This window comes from Scomber scombrus, chromosome 4 (genome assembly GCF_963691925.1).
Source record: "Scomber scombrus chromosome 4, fScoSco1.1, whole genome shotgun sequence".
NCBI classification, from domain to species: Eukaryota; Metazoa; Chordata; class Actinopteri; order Scombriformes; family Scombridae; genus Scomber; species Scomber scombrus.
In genome coordinates, this window is record NC_084973.1 from 14,321,319 (window position 1) to 14,335,969 (window position 14,651).

Genomic DNA, 14,651 nt, shown 5'->3' on the forward strand with positions numbered 1-14,651 from the left:
CCTGAATGAAACATGACACACACACGAACAGATTCTCCACCTTTCAATGTCACTGCTGAAAGGAGTTAGATTTGAGTTTTCTGTATGTATTCCAAGCCGTCTGCCAATTCTGTGCAGTGTCAGCACAGCCCTGAAGTAAGTATGGGATGCTCTGAATGAATGGAAATCTTCCATGTTCAGTCCCACCACTGAGCCATGTCGAGTTATAGTTTCCAGCATATGGGTTATGCCAGCATGTGAGTTCATACAGGAATGTAGGCAACCACAACAATTAAAGTAAGCTACATAAACAGTAACATCAACAATATAGATATATACAGCCTGTCATGATTTTGCATTACACACTAGTAGTGTGTAGTTACCTTGGCAATGGACAATTGACTATTAGTGGGCAGAGAGAGGCAATGAGCCAGGATGAGCTGCTGTCTCACTTGCATTGTGAGATTTGGTTTGCTGGAAAAAAGTACAATTGTGCAGTGCCAATGTTTCAGACTCAAAAAGAATTGGTACTAAAGGTTTGTTTGTATTTCCCCACCCTGCTTTGTAAAAACTTGTCAGATAAATATTCCCACAGAACATGATCAGATAAAGCCAAATCTCAGGTGTCCTTTCTTGTAGCCATAAACGCTTGAGGAAACATATGGGACTCCTCAGAAATAAGTGTTACCAAATGGTTTCCCCCATCTTTTATAACAATGGGTCAGTGTTGAGCTGAATCACTTGCAGCAGTGCAGCAAAGTGGCAGTTCTTTCTAAAGCTAAGCCAACCAATCTTAAAAGCTCAAAAGTCCCAACCATCATCATTACAGACTGTCAAGACAATTCAAAACATACACATGAAACATGCTGATGTTTATTATTTATTGACATGTTCTTTAGGTTTAATTTGCTATTTGCAAGCTGATTGATTCCAGTTCAAATCCATTAAAGGATGGAACAGCAATCTAAAGGCATCAAACATTTGTTATTTCTTTACATTTGCAATAGTAATACATTGTATTTATTATACTGATACATTTTCAGTTGCCAACAGTTTAAAAATGTATTCAATGGGTTCTTTTACTGGACTGTGTCCCTCCCACCAAAGTGTTCAACTTGTCTGATAACAGGGTAAATAAATAGATTGCTTTATTTTGTTTTTCTGTTTTTCATTTGAATGAAAAAACAAAAACGGAAATCCATGTGGTTTTCCTGTTTTTGTGCTCAACTCAACTCAGCAATTTGGATAGAAATTAAACCCAAACTAGAAAACAACTTGTTATGTTGTTATTTGCTTTTATAGTTTTATCTGGCTACATTATCTGCCTCTTAACAAAAAAGAGATAATGTTTTTGTAGAGATACAGTAGGGGCAGCTAGATATAATAATGAAAAACCTTTTTTCTGGTTTTGGTTTAATTTTTATTCCAATTGCTGCAATTTGAGGGCAAAAACAAGAAAAGCTTTTGGATTTCAATTTTTTTTAATTCACACCAAAACCCTGTCCTGTTATCAAACAAGTTGAACACAGCTTTGAACAGTTGGTACACCGACCTTTATTCATAAATCACCTGTATAAGTTCAGCCTTCTCTACAAACAGGATACGCACGTATAGCCCTGATCATGTAGTTAACAGGACTACTTGGTTATGTAACCTTACCGAGCTCTGCTATTGTAGGATTCACATGCTGCTGAAAGTAAATCTGGGCCTCCCTCAAACCTAAGCAGCTTGTGCTGAGAATGGCTCAGAAAAGACAGACACACCTATGACCTGAGTTAGCTTTATGCTACATAGAGGGGCCTGTTGTCACCTACTGCACAAACAGGATCCTTTTCCATCACTGTGGTAGCTATTAAATTAAATATAATGATATGTGCTCCATGTGTAGAATATATGGTTGACTTGTAAGAAAAGCATTAAAAATACACCTTTTTAAAAATATAATTAAAAAAAAATAAAATGTTTAGATTTTCTGTGAAAGATGGGAAGAAGATGTACAAAGGAGGAAGGGGAGTCGTGAAAGATGATATCTTCAAGAAAATATGTGGTGTTATATTGGTATGAAGTTGAGGTGCTGTTTCTTTATTTGTGGTGGTGGTGGGCGTTAATCATTTAAAAGGGCACCAACAATATGTTTCCCATGGACGTACTGTAGTCATGAATAGAGACTGAGTTGTCCCAGGTTTTGTTATTAGAACTGAGAGGGAAGAGAGTTAAAAAAAAAAAAAAAACATGCAGTGAAGAACCACCAATCTATAGTCTTTAAAGCAGCCCTTCATATTGGGGCAGTGACATAAAGTTCACTTTGGAGGAAAATGGGGGAAATGCAACATTTCTGGTAAGGGGTGTCTTTGACAAAATGTAAAGGACGTATGCTGGTTTGCAGCTGTTCTCACCACTATTCAGGCGACTACCATGCATTAAGAAATCTGACCGCACACTTCAGAAAACTTAGCATGCAGACCTCTTGCTGAGACAGGAAATTGCTCATGATGTTTAAAAATTTCATCCATACATCAATCCATTACTGTTTGCAACATTTTGCCACTTCTGTGGTTCTGTTGCCCGATTTCATGCCCTCAAATTCTCATACCGTTTAATGAACATAATGTCCTTCCACCCATACATAATGCTAGCACGGGGAGGTTTTGAAATGTCTTGGTTGGAAATACTTTGGGAAGTGCTGACATAGGAAATCAAATGGAGGAAACAATATTTTCTACATCAATGGAGGCCAAACTGCACAAACAGGAAAGATTTTAATCATGAGAGTGCATACTGCCTTACTTGAAAGACTGAGATATTGATGCTAACCAAACGGCACTCTCAGAGTTTCCACATTGTGTCAGATGTCTCTGAAAGAAAGATAACCCCAGTGTAGCCAAGAGCTGACTGTCACCAGAACTTATAACGGAACAAGAGACATGATGAGGCCATGCTCTAATATCCTGCTTTTCTCTGTTTCGCATTTTCACCTATAGAGCTTCATAAATGTATTTAACATTCAACATGCACATGTTTTCTTATGTGTTTTTGTCACACTACTGCCTGCTGATGGGAGAGGCTGAAGAATAGATTGGAAATAGCTTGATGTTCAGTAGCCAGTGAGCTTTATTGCCCAGCAGGGAGAACAGCGTGCACGTGGTCCAGATCGAGGGAATTATGTTCTGTAAAGCATAGACCCCGGAGAGGAGAAGAATTATATTAATGTGGCCAACGTAGAGGCAAACATGCTGTACATGGGGGATATCTTAATGACTTCCATGAGGTAACTTCATCCTATAGCCGCTTCTATTGCCAGTTTGGTGTGCCTTGTTTTCCTCAGCATCTGGTTTATTATACAAAACAGATGAAAGATTTTTAATGTGAACACTGTGAGCACAAAACCGACCTCCACCCACCTTTATACAAAAAGTTGTGTCTTTTCAGTGGTTCTCTGAACTGAACTTTGGAGCTCTTACTAACTGTGTGTACCAGCAACACACAAAAGTGAAAATGTGCACATGGAATTACTGTTCCACACATGTGTTCGGGTTTTTGATGGGTTCTTCAATTTTCCTCCCATGAAAACAGTAGGTGCTGAGTCACTGCTGCACGTGAGGCCAATATTGAGATAGATACAAAGGGGTTTACCCAGTATTCCTGTCACTATGATCATATGTCTTGTATAGCATAAGCTAAATCTGTATTGCATGCACAGCACAACAGAAGGAATTTGGCCATGTTATGGAACATACTGTGCACACAGATGGACAGGAGAGTGGATTATGCTGTAGGAATAGTTGCATGTTTCAATGGTTATCTACTTTTTCTCCACTGTAAAAAAAAGAGAAGAAAACACTATTGGAAACAACTGTAACAGGCTTGTGTTCTGAATGCAGCTTTTGTTCTCAATTAAAGAAAAAAAACAACTTTAAGGGGTATTTTGTACTTCGTTAGAGAGTCAGTATAAAGATGAAAAAAACTGACACAAAGGACCACAACTTTTAACTGTTTTTTGCCTACACAGAGAGTATCACAGAGGTATTTGATAATGTGAAAGTATTGTTTATGACTTTAAGTGCACTAATATTTTGATAGCGAAAAATTTAAAACACAGTCTCTCTCAATTATCATATTTGCTCATGAAAAACTATGATTATAACATCAAAGCACCAATACTTAGGATCTAAAACATGATTTTGAGCCATCAGACTGTTTAGAACCAAACAGTATTTCTTTGCTGCTTTCCCTCTCCTCATTGTTCTCATTGCCCTCGTCTGTAGAGAACATGTGGAAGTTATTCTCATGTCGCAGTGTGTAGACTCCAGAACAGGGAAGCAGCTAGAGGCATCCCCCACATCACTATTAAAATGGCAATATAGGACGGCGGGCTGATTTAGAACAAAGATACACTAGAGGAAGCTGTAAAATGATTCCAAGGGCTGAACCAGAGAAAATGAAAAGACTGTTGTATTAAAGACCCATGAGTTATTGTCCAGTTTTAATCTCCCTTTGTAACATTGTGTACATTTGTTTCATAGGTGATATTTGTCGCCCAATTTTAATCATTAAATGACATATGGGAGGATGTTTAGCAGGAGAAAAGAAAGGCAGTGTAAGTGGGCAAGAATGGAGGGGGAAAAGACTCAGCATGAAGAGAGCATTACACAGTGCACTTATAAAAGAGAACTGTTACTTTGCCCAGAACACACCAGTTTTGGACTGCTGTTGAAGAAATGTGACCTGGCTTCTGGATCATAGCTTCTTTGCTTTATTTTGTATTTCTCTTTAGGAAAACCTCCCTTTCTTGTCATGAATAACACAGAAGTATCCATCTGTAAAATGTAAATCGGCAGAAAAAGTCAAAAATCAACTCCAGTATTTGTTGCATTGTGTAAGGAAACAAAGGAACATTATGTTGTAGCTTAAGTCACTCCTGCAAAACAGTAAAGAATAGACACATGTTTCTTCAGTTGTTGAAATAGTGGGGACCTCAGTGTAAAACAGGAACAGCTGGGCATTGTACCATAACACTATCCCTGAACCCATTTGAGGTTTGGGGGGTGGCCTTCCTGTCTATAGTGGTGCTTTAGAATTGTAGGGTGGTCTTCAAACCTCACCCCCCTGGCCCACCCCTTGCCCTGGGACTGCTCTACGGCACTTCTGTTTAGACTGTGTTTACATAGCAGCATGAAGTAAAAACAAGAGTAAGATATATCTTACTTTGTAAGTGCACAGATGGAATGTTTACAGATACACCCAAACACTACGGAAAGTCTTGATGCCCCCCAAAAATATTTAGCCCCTAATGCTGTTATTCATTTTTGATGGGTGGGTGGACTTGGTGAGGGTTAAGGCACCCTTGTTAAAGTTGAATCTTTATCCTTTTGTTAAACGTTACTACTTCAGAACTGTTTATGAACACTTTATAGTTGTGTAATGTACATCAAAGTCTCAATGAATCATCATGCATCGACATCATGCTTAACCTTGGAGTGTGATCACAGCCACCCAGAGTTTGCCGCAAACACAAGACTGCAGGCTGGGTGCCTCCTTCGATGCTGGGAAAAGCTCCAACATATCTATAAAATCAGTAATGAAAGAAAGCTGAAACAAATGGTCAGTATGCTATAGTATCAGAATGTTTTTACACTAATAATCTGAGCTTTTTCTTATTATCCTGTATCCTAATTACTTTTTTGCAATTGCTGTACCTCGTGTTTCATTTTAATTGTCCCTGGAAGGAAGCACATGGTTGGTAAATTGTTTTAAGTAAAGAGGGCACAGTGTGATCTAGGTTGCTTTGAAGGCTTGCACGGGAATGTAAATCAGCAATCTGACTGAAGGTGGAGAAAGACAGAAACAGAGAAACAGAGGGAAAGAGGAGCAGTAATGATCACTTCAACATCGTTGAGGGATTAATTGAGTTCATAACCATCACTCCATTTGAGGATTATTTCCTGTCAAACAGGGGCCTGTTCATCAGGATTGAGCAGGAGAAGAGACGAGGATGGAACAAATCGTTCCTCTCCCATTTCTTCTTTCTTTTCACACTGCTTCCTGTTACACAAAGGATCCTCTGTGAGAGGAGATGGTGTGTGGCAGGGGAGGGGGGAGGCTGGGAGGCTGGGAGTTTGGTCGCGGGAATAGAGGAATAGAGGTTGGGGGAATAGAGGAAATGCATTGGATTGTGTTGCACTCTTGGCTAGACATTTAATTTGTCAATGCCAGGTCTGATGTCAGCATTTACTGTGTATTTTAGCCTTACTGATGTGAGATGTGAAACCAACGTTTTGATAATGATCCACTGCCAACTTCATGGTATGTCATTGTCAGTTACACCAACACAGTGGTCACACGATATCTCATGCAATCAAGCTACAGATCTAGTTGAGCTCTTTCTCCTCCAGACTGAACATTACCTTAATTCATAGTAATCTAAAACAGAAATTTGCCTCTCTAAAGATATAATGAAACTAACCTTATAAACTAAACGGGAATGCAGCCTTCCTTCTTTTCTACTCTGATCATGAAAGAAATGTTCAGAGTCCCAGAGCTGAAGTTATTGTCACATCTACTGTATTTTGCCTTGATCAGCGGCCAACATGAGAGATGCTGAGTTGGCATGACTTATTTTTTAAGTAAGCTGCAATATTAATTATCCAAGTGTTAATGTAAAAACCCCATGTGATCTGAAAGCAAACTGAAAGCTTTTTTAACCTTTTCCAGCAGTGAACTAATTAAAGTAAAGCTAATAATGTCTCTGGGCAATTTGCACAGCTACATCATCATATGGTTAATTGATGTAAATATGTGCTGCAACTGTATTCATGTTTCTGTAGCTTTTGTTTCTTTTTTTACATCACAGCACAGTAGGCAACAATTTTCCTGCATTATGAGTTAATTTGCATGTAGAGTAGATTTTTTCCTCATTTTTCCCCCATTTATTTGAATAAATGTTTGCATGTTTTTGTATGCATCAGTGCTTTCTGAGCTAAATATTGAGTGATTTGTGTTTATTTTTGCCTGTTATTTTGTTTGATATAAGCTTCATATGAGTGCTAATAAGTAGGACTGTTCTAAACTGGATGTTTAGAACAGTCAGTCACAGACAATCTCAATCAGAGAAATGGGGGCCTGTACTCATCAGTTTTTTCTTTGTTTGGCTTATTAAATGGATTTTATGTCTAATCGATTATAAATGAGGCAACTGCTCTGGAGTAATTATGGCTCTTTGTTAAACACAGTTTATCTTGGAGCTGTTCATCATTCTGCACCGTGTATGCTCCAGTCTTCACTTTACGGAAATCTTTGTGTTGTTCCTCTTGTTTCCCTCAAGTCCTCCCCTTCAGTCTCCCACAACATATGGTTTCTATAACTTTACCATACTACTGGCTTGGGAGAGATCTACACTGTTTCACTTGAAGTCTAACTTGCCTGTCCAGCTGTGCTGAAAATTGTTTCTCTTCAACTAAAGATCTAACTGACACTGTTTAACGCCTTCTAGGTGAAGTAGTGTATGTGCGATTCCCTCAGGTCAGAGCAGCTTTTACTTAAAAAAACCTTTTTTCTAAAGCTTATAGTTTTGATTGGGCTGTACTTGAAGTTTAAGCACCATCTGTTTCCAATCTGTAAATAGATGCTAAAAGCCCACTTTTTTTCCCAATCGGAAACAGACAGTTCTACATAATTCCATGTCATACAGGTTTAGTCATTTTCACAAAGAAGCATGATAATGCTGCTTAGTTTCACATGAAATGTAAACATCATGCCAGAGAACCAACTGAAGTTAATGTCTGTCTTTTATTCACAATGCCAGGTGGCTGAGTGACCCCACCCCTGTCCTTGGCTGGAGCCTCGGTTGAGACCCTGAAGTCTGAATGGATTGTATGACTTTTTATGGCTCCTTAAATCAATCATGGTTCAGGGTATAATAAGGGTATAATAATTTGCCATGAATCCACCCAAACTATCTCCCTTAATATCTCATTTGATGCTGATTTTTCATCGGCTAAAACTGCTTTCAACCACCATCTCATGTCCAGCCTCCCTGTAGCTCAACTAGACATGTAAAAAATCTGTTCCTGTCTTATTTGAACTCTAACTATAGATCTCTTAAATACAATAAATTGGGTGATAATGACTTCACAGCAATAAAATTCAGGAGAACAGATGTTCATTTATACCTGCGTGGTAAAATGTTCTTTAACTGCACAACTTTAGCAGTATTTTCAAAGAACTTTTCAGCAGTAGGTTTCTTTGTTTAATGTACATAATGCGTAATGATGAAGAAAACAGCCTGCAGGAACCGCAGAGAAAGGTAGGAATCAGTTAGAAAATGACACACCACACATCACACCATTAGTGTTGTTGTTTTGTTTTTTTACTTTTACCAGAAGAAAACTGAATGCAGATTGGTTTCCCATAAATGATGTCTCCATACTCATTACCCAGGGGAAACTGTAAATTCTCTGGCTGTGCCAGTGTGGTCTGTAAATGCATCCAAGAAAACCTAAAGAAAATGTGTGGGCTTTGACAACATACTGTAATTACATCTAGGTTTCCATGACTCCCTTTTGTTTACCTTTACACGACGCCCCATCAGTGTGGAATTTATAGCTTTCCATTCAAAATATTTAAAGAGACGTATACTGTTATTGCTTTAAAGGGCCATAGCAGTGGTTTTTGCATGTAACAACCCATTTTTACCATAGATCATGTTACTGCTAACCCCTTTGTGGTTTTTAAAAAGCTAGTTTCTTATATGCATTACAGTATGAAAATGAACTCAAACAGATTTTCAACTTGCTTGAGATACCAGTTAATGTCCTTAGTTAATGACCTTAAATAATGGTTCAACAATTATGAAATTTTCAATTCTTGCATGGCACATGACGATATCAGATTTACTACTTGAAGTTCTTTATATGCTTTTGAAACAATATGGACCCTTGACCCCAGACAATGGCAAATAAAAGTGTGCTGCTCATAGCAAGTCAGCGACCATTGACTCAGTTAGCTGAAATTACTAGCTAGCAGATTAATTCAGTTGTAGCTAGCTAGCTAAATAACAGAACAAGCTTCATGAGTTTGTTAAAAAAAATGCCATGTCTGACCTTTTAATGTTTTCAGCTGACTATTAAAACAACAACTCTGTAAAGTAGACTTGACATGTCTAAACTCAAACTAATTAAATCGCTATTTTTCATTTTGGACAGTCTGCTCTATGAATCACTTCCTGTGTAATCTTCTGAGAAAAAAAATGGATACATTTATATTTTCTAATTTGTGGCTTTATGATGGTGGCATTATGATGGTGATGATTAGTTTTGCATTAGTTTGATGGATGTGGAAGGAGAGGATTTTGAAACAGCAAATTGAATTTTGCATAAAACAGTAGTGTCAATCAGTGGTAGAACAGACAGCAGCCTGCTACACAATACAACCCACATTAGCTTTCCTGCCAAAGTCTCCTTCTTGTCTAACTTACAAACATGAACAAAAACGTCTTGTCCTGCACCTTAGCTTCTTGAACCTGCCACCCAACAAACATTTAGTGGGGAAAAGGTTTCTATGCTAGTTAGCTAATTAGCTGTTCAGATGCAGCACGTTACACACACCTGCAAATGTCATGTTGGTCTTGTTAGATGGTGTGATTGTTACTCACCACTGCTAACAACACACTGTGGATGTCTGCCCATGACCTTTGTTTACTTTGTCTCTGTTTCCCTGCAATGTAATATGCTTCAACATTTTTAAACCAACCACATTTTATTAATTGTATAAATATATAGGCTATATACACGGTCGCCCATAAAGTTGGAATAAAATATTTTTTACTTTTTCTCATGAAATGATTTTGACAATGTGATTTATTCTTGATAGATAAAGTGTAAATATTCTCAAAATTGTATTGATCAATCTCATTGCACCTGGTCAAAGGTGATTACTGATGTGTATAAATAGAAAATAAAAAGAGGAATGTTTCTGAAAACAAAATTATTCCAACTTTATGGGCAACCGTGTATATATATATATATATATATATATATATATATATATATATATATATATATATATATATATATATATATATATATATATATATATATAAAATGCAAAACCCCAAAAGTATAACTTTCAGTTTTCTTATGTACACACTTTCGATGATGACTTTCTCATCTTTTCCTATTTCCCTGTTTTATGGAAATGATGCAGACTGTGTGCGTATATTTGAGTCCTTCTCTGTATGACTGTAACATGGCAATCTCCATGTGTTACTCACTGTGTTATGGCTACCCAGATTCCATTAGCTCAACTCAAACACAGGTTAAATGAATCCAGTTACAGCTTCCAGTTATACCCCAAACCATGGTCCATTTGTTTTGTGAGGTATGACTCAGATATACGTATGCTGCTCTGAGTCATGTCCTGCTAAGGTACCTTCTGGTGTGTATTCTGCGCGTGTATTCATGTGTGCCAAAAACCACCAACACTGCTGCACACCCACTTAAGTTTTTACATTAATGATGTTTAAAGTTATGATTAATTACTTTCATCACAAGCAATATGCATCTTCACCAATCTAACCATATGAAAAACATGACTGTTAGAAAATGTTTTTGTTCATGTTTTGGATATTACTGCATCTTTTTTGATTCAGTATTTCATATGTGTATTCTGCGTGTGTATTCATGTATGCCAAAAACCACCAACACTGCTTCACATCCACTTAAGTTTTAATGTCAATTACGTTTAAAGCTAAGATTAATTACTTTCATCACAAGCAATTTGCATCTTCATCAATCTAGCCATATGAAAAACATGACTGTTAGAAAATGTTTTTGTTCATCTTTTTTGATTCAGTATTTCATATGTCAATGTTTTAACAGATGAAAAATATGACATTTTTCCCACAGTGATCCATATTGATACAATTAATTTTTTTTGTCAACTTTGACAATAACTTAACTGTGAGTGCTGACAGAAAATTCCCCCTGCAAATATCCAACCACCCAACAGCGAACTAACATAACTGTGATTGCTCAAATTGTGTTACTGTGACTCTCCCACAGTATTTTACAGCTGCGATTAACATGGAGCCATACACCCATCTGCCCCCTGATGAGAGCTCGGCAGCCAAGTTAATGAAGAGGGCCAACAACCAGGAAAACAGGAAACAGGAGACAACAGGATAAGCAGAAACAAATGGCTGCTTGTGACACAGCAGTACAGTAAACATACAACGTCCTCATGATGTAAGGTGATCCAAATTGTGTTCTACAATGCATAGGTGAATATAAGGAATCAGTATAACTAAAGTTAGTGCAGTGTCAAGACAGAAGTAACACTCTTTGCAAAAGTTTTCAAGGGCTTAACCTGATGCTATTGGTTCAGAGTGAGAACGTATTCACAGCGGGCTTGCTTTATGTCTTTGAGATGCCAAAAAAAGATCATCCTCAATCTGTGTGCCTTGCATATTGAGTATAAAGTGTGACACAGTCTGGAAAATAATTGGATATTGACAGTGGTGGGAGAGGTATGAAACTGAAAGAGGTATCACTTGAGTCAAAGCATCAAATTTAATGAGATAATAATGCATTTTGTATAAAACACTTGAGTGTTTAAGTATAGATGTCAGGTAAATGTAGTCTGTATTATAAAGTAGAAGTATAAAATGGCACTTAACAGAACAGTACCATAGAATTGTTCAATACTTGCATGCACAGTATGTGAATAAATGTACGACTCGATACCAATGAGTCTGAGAGGATTCCAAAGACAAAATGCAAAATGATGTATACTGGTAGAAGCATTTAGCTTGTCACAGTGTCTGATATCAATCACAAGTATAATTAAAGCTGCGAGCAGCGTTGGGCGGGACCTCGCCCCCTTGCGCAGGTCGGGCCGCGGCGAAGCGGAAAGGTTTCCGTCAGGTGCATTTAGACGCATTCAGACCCGGGCATTTATTGGACACTGCAATAAGTAGATACACGTTACACACACGATCTCTCTCTCTGTCTGTGTAGACATTTAGACTGAGCAACTGAAATGAACTGCCACTTTGATGAGTCAAACAGGAGAGGAACTTATTTCCAGTGAAACCTGTAGATATGTTTGTAGTTCATGCTCATGTAATTCGTGTTTGATTTAGACTTTGACAGCAATGTCAGTGAAATAGTTGACAGACTGCAAAGATATATAAAATCATAATAATACAGTCAATAAACTTGAACTAGAATCAAAAAACTTCCTTATCAGGTATCATGACAAGTTTTCTTCACTGGGTGGCACACTAAGACCACAAATGAACCTGGCTCAGCCAACACACAGTCGTTGCCATGGTAGTTAACGACTGCAGAGCATTGGCAGACTGGAGATGTGGGATTGAATGGGAGAGGAACAGGGTGCACATGTGTATCCGCAGATCAAAAAGCGTAAAACATAGCCGGACCAAATTACACACATCTATAGATGAGACTTGTGGCTACATTTCGACGTTTGAATGAAATCTATAGCTGAAAGTATGCAGGAATAATATATATATTTTGAAAAAGCCTGAAAAATCGTCCAAAATCATACATTTAAAAGGCAAACTGTGCACTTCCTGTTGGATTTAGGTCAGTGGTGTCAGCGCGTGATTTGTAGGTCTTGATAAGACAAACAATTGAGTTTTGGTTTGATCTTTCTACGACATTCCTATCAGGCGTAGTGGCCGTTTTACTGTTTCTAGGTGGCGCTAGAGAGTTCGACGTTGTTTGTTTTTCCATTTTATTGAACTTATGGCCAGACCTGATGTGCATTCCACATTTGGTGAGTTTTGGAGCAGGTTTAGGGGGTCAAATTAAGGCGCAAAGAGGCGGTTGAAGAAACATAATAATAAATGGCACGCTAACCTGGCTGAGCCAGCTGCATACACACACACACACACAGTCGTTGCCATGGTAGTTAACGACTCGAGCACATGAGGAGAGAGCATGGGCAGACAGCAGGCAGAGTGCAGATTGAATGGAAGAGGAACAGTGTGCGCATGTGGGTCCACAGATCAAAAAGTATAAAACATAGCCAGACTAAATTACACACATCTATAGATGAAACTTGTGGCTACATTTTGACGTTTGAATGGAGTCTGTAACTGAAAGTATGCAGGAATAATATATATATTTTGAAAAGCCTGAAAAATCGTCGAAAATCCCACATGTAACGGCAAATTGTGCACTTCCTGTTGGATTTAGGTCAGGGGTGTCAGCGCATGATTTGTAGGTCTTGATAAGACAAACAATTGAGTTTTGGTTTGATCTTTCTACGATATTCCTATCAGGCGTAGTGGCCATTTTACTGTTTCTGGGTGGCTGAAAAATCGTCGAAGATCCCACATGTAACGGCAAACTGTGCACTTCCTGTTGGATTTAGGTCAGTGGTGTCAGCGCGTGATTTGTAGGTCTTGATAAGACACACAATTGAGTTTTGGTTTGATCTTTCTACGCCATTCCTATCAGGCGTAGTGGCTGGTTTACTGTTTCTAGGTGGTGCTAGAGCCGTTTTACTGTTTCTAGGTGGCGCTAGAGAGCCCATTTTGGCACTTTTGGGGTTAATCTTTCCATTTTATCAAATTTATGGACAGGCCTGATGTGCGTGTTGAATTTGGTCTGTCCTGGAGCATGTTTAGGTGGTCAAATTTAGGGTCAAAGTGGCATTAGACTCTCCTTCCATTCATTGTCTATGGGAGCGTTTTGGCGAGGGTTTTTGGGCACTTGACCTTTGAGGGCTTCTAAAATCCAAACCGGACGAGTAATGGAAAAGTTGTTCAGATCGTTTGTGCAGCAGAGTGTGCTAAGTCAGCTATTTAAGTTTGAAGCCGCCACGATGAACGCCCTCGGACAAGATAACGTTTGTAGGACGCCAAGAATCGTCTAAAATCCCACATGTAACAGCAAATTGTGCACTTCCTGTTGGATTTAGGTCAGGGGTGTCAGCGCGTGATTTGTAGGTCTTGATAAGACAAAAAATTGAGTTTTGGTTTGATCTTTCTACGACATTCCTATCGAGTTCGACGTTGTTTGTTTTTCCATTTTATCGAATTTTTCGCCAGACCTGATGTGCGTTCCGAATTTGGTGAGTTTTGGAGCAGGTTTAGGGGGTCAAATTAAGGCGCAAAGTGTCGATAGAATAATAATAGAAAAAAAAAACGATACAAATTCAATAGGGTCCTTGCCTCCAGGCAAGGGCAGGACTCCTCTGGAGTCCTCGCCCTCTTGCCTTTCGGCTCGGTCCCTAAAAACGATACAAATTCAATAGGGTCCTTGCCTCCAGGCCAGGGCAGGACTTCTCTGGAGTCCTCGCCCTCTTGCCTTTCGGCTCGGTCCCTAATAATAAAAAACGGTACAAATTCAATAGGGTCCTTGACTCGATGACTTGATGTTTGATCTTTTGATTCTCATTTGGCCATGAAGAATAATTTGAACCTCTTGGGTTGGCTTAATTGCTTCAATGTGGTTTGTGTGTCTCCATGTCAAAGCCAGCAGATGGATGACATGTCCAAAACACCCCAGGACAATTCTGCTACACTGCTGCCATTGCCACCCTGGCCACCATTCAGTCACTGCACACAGATGGCACACAGAGCGGTCAGAGAAGCCAAGAGTAGGCCGCCATGTGTGCAGACGTTTCTAATCAGAATCTGATGACAG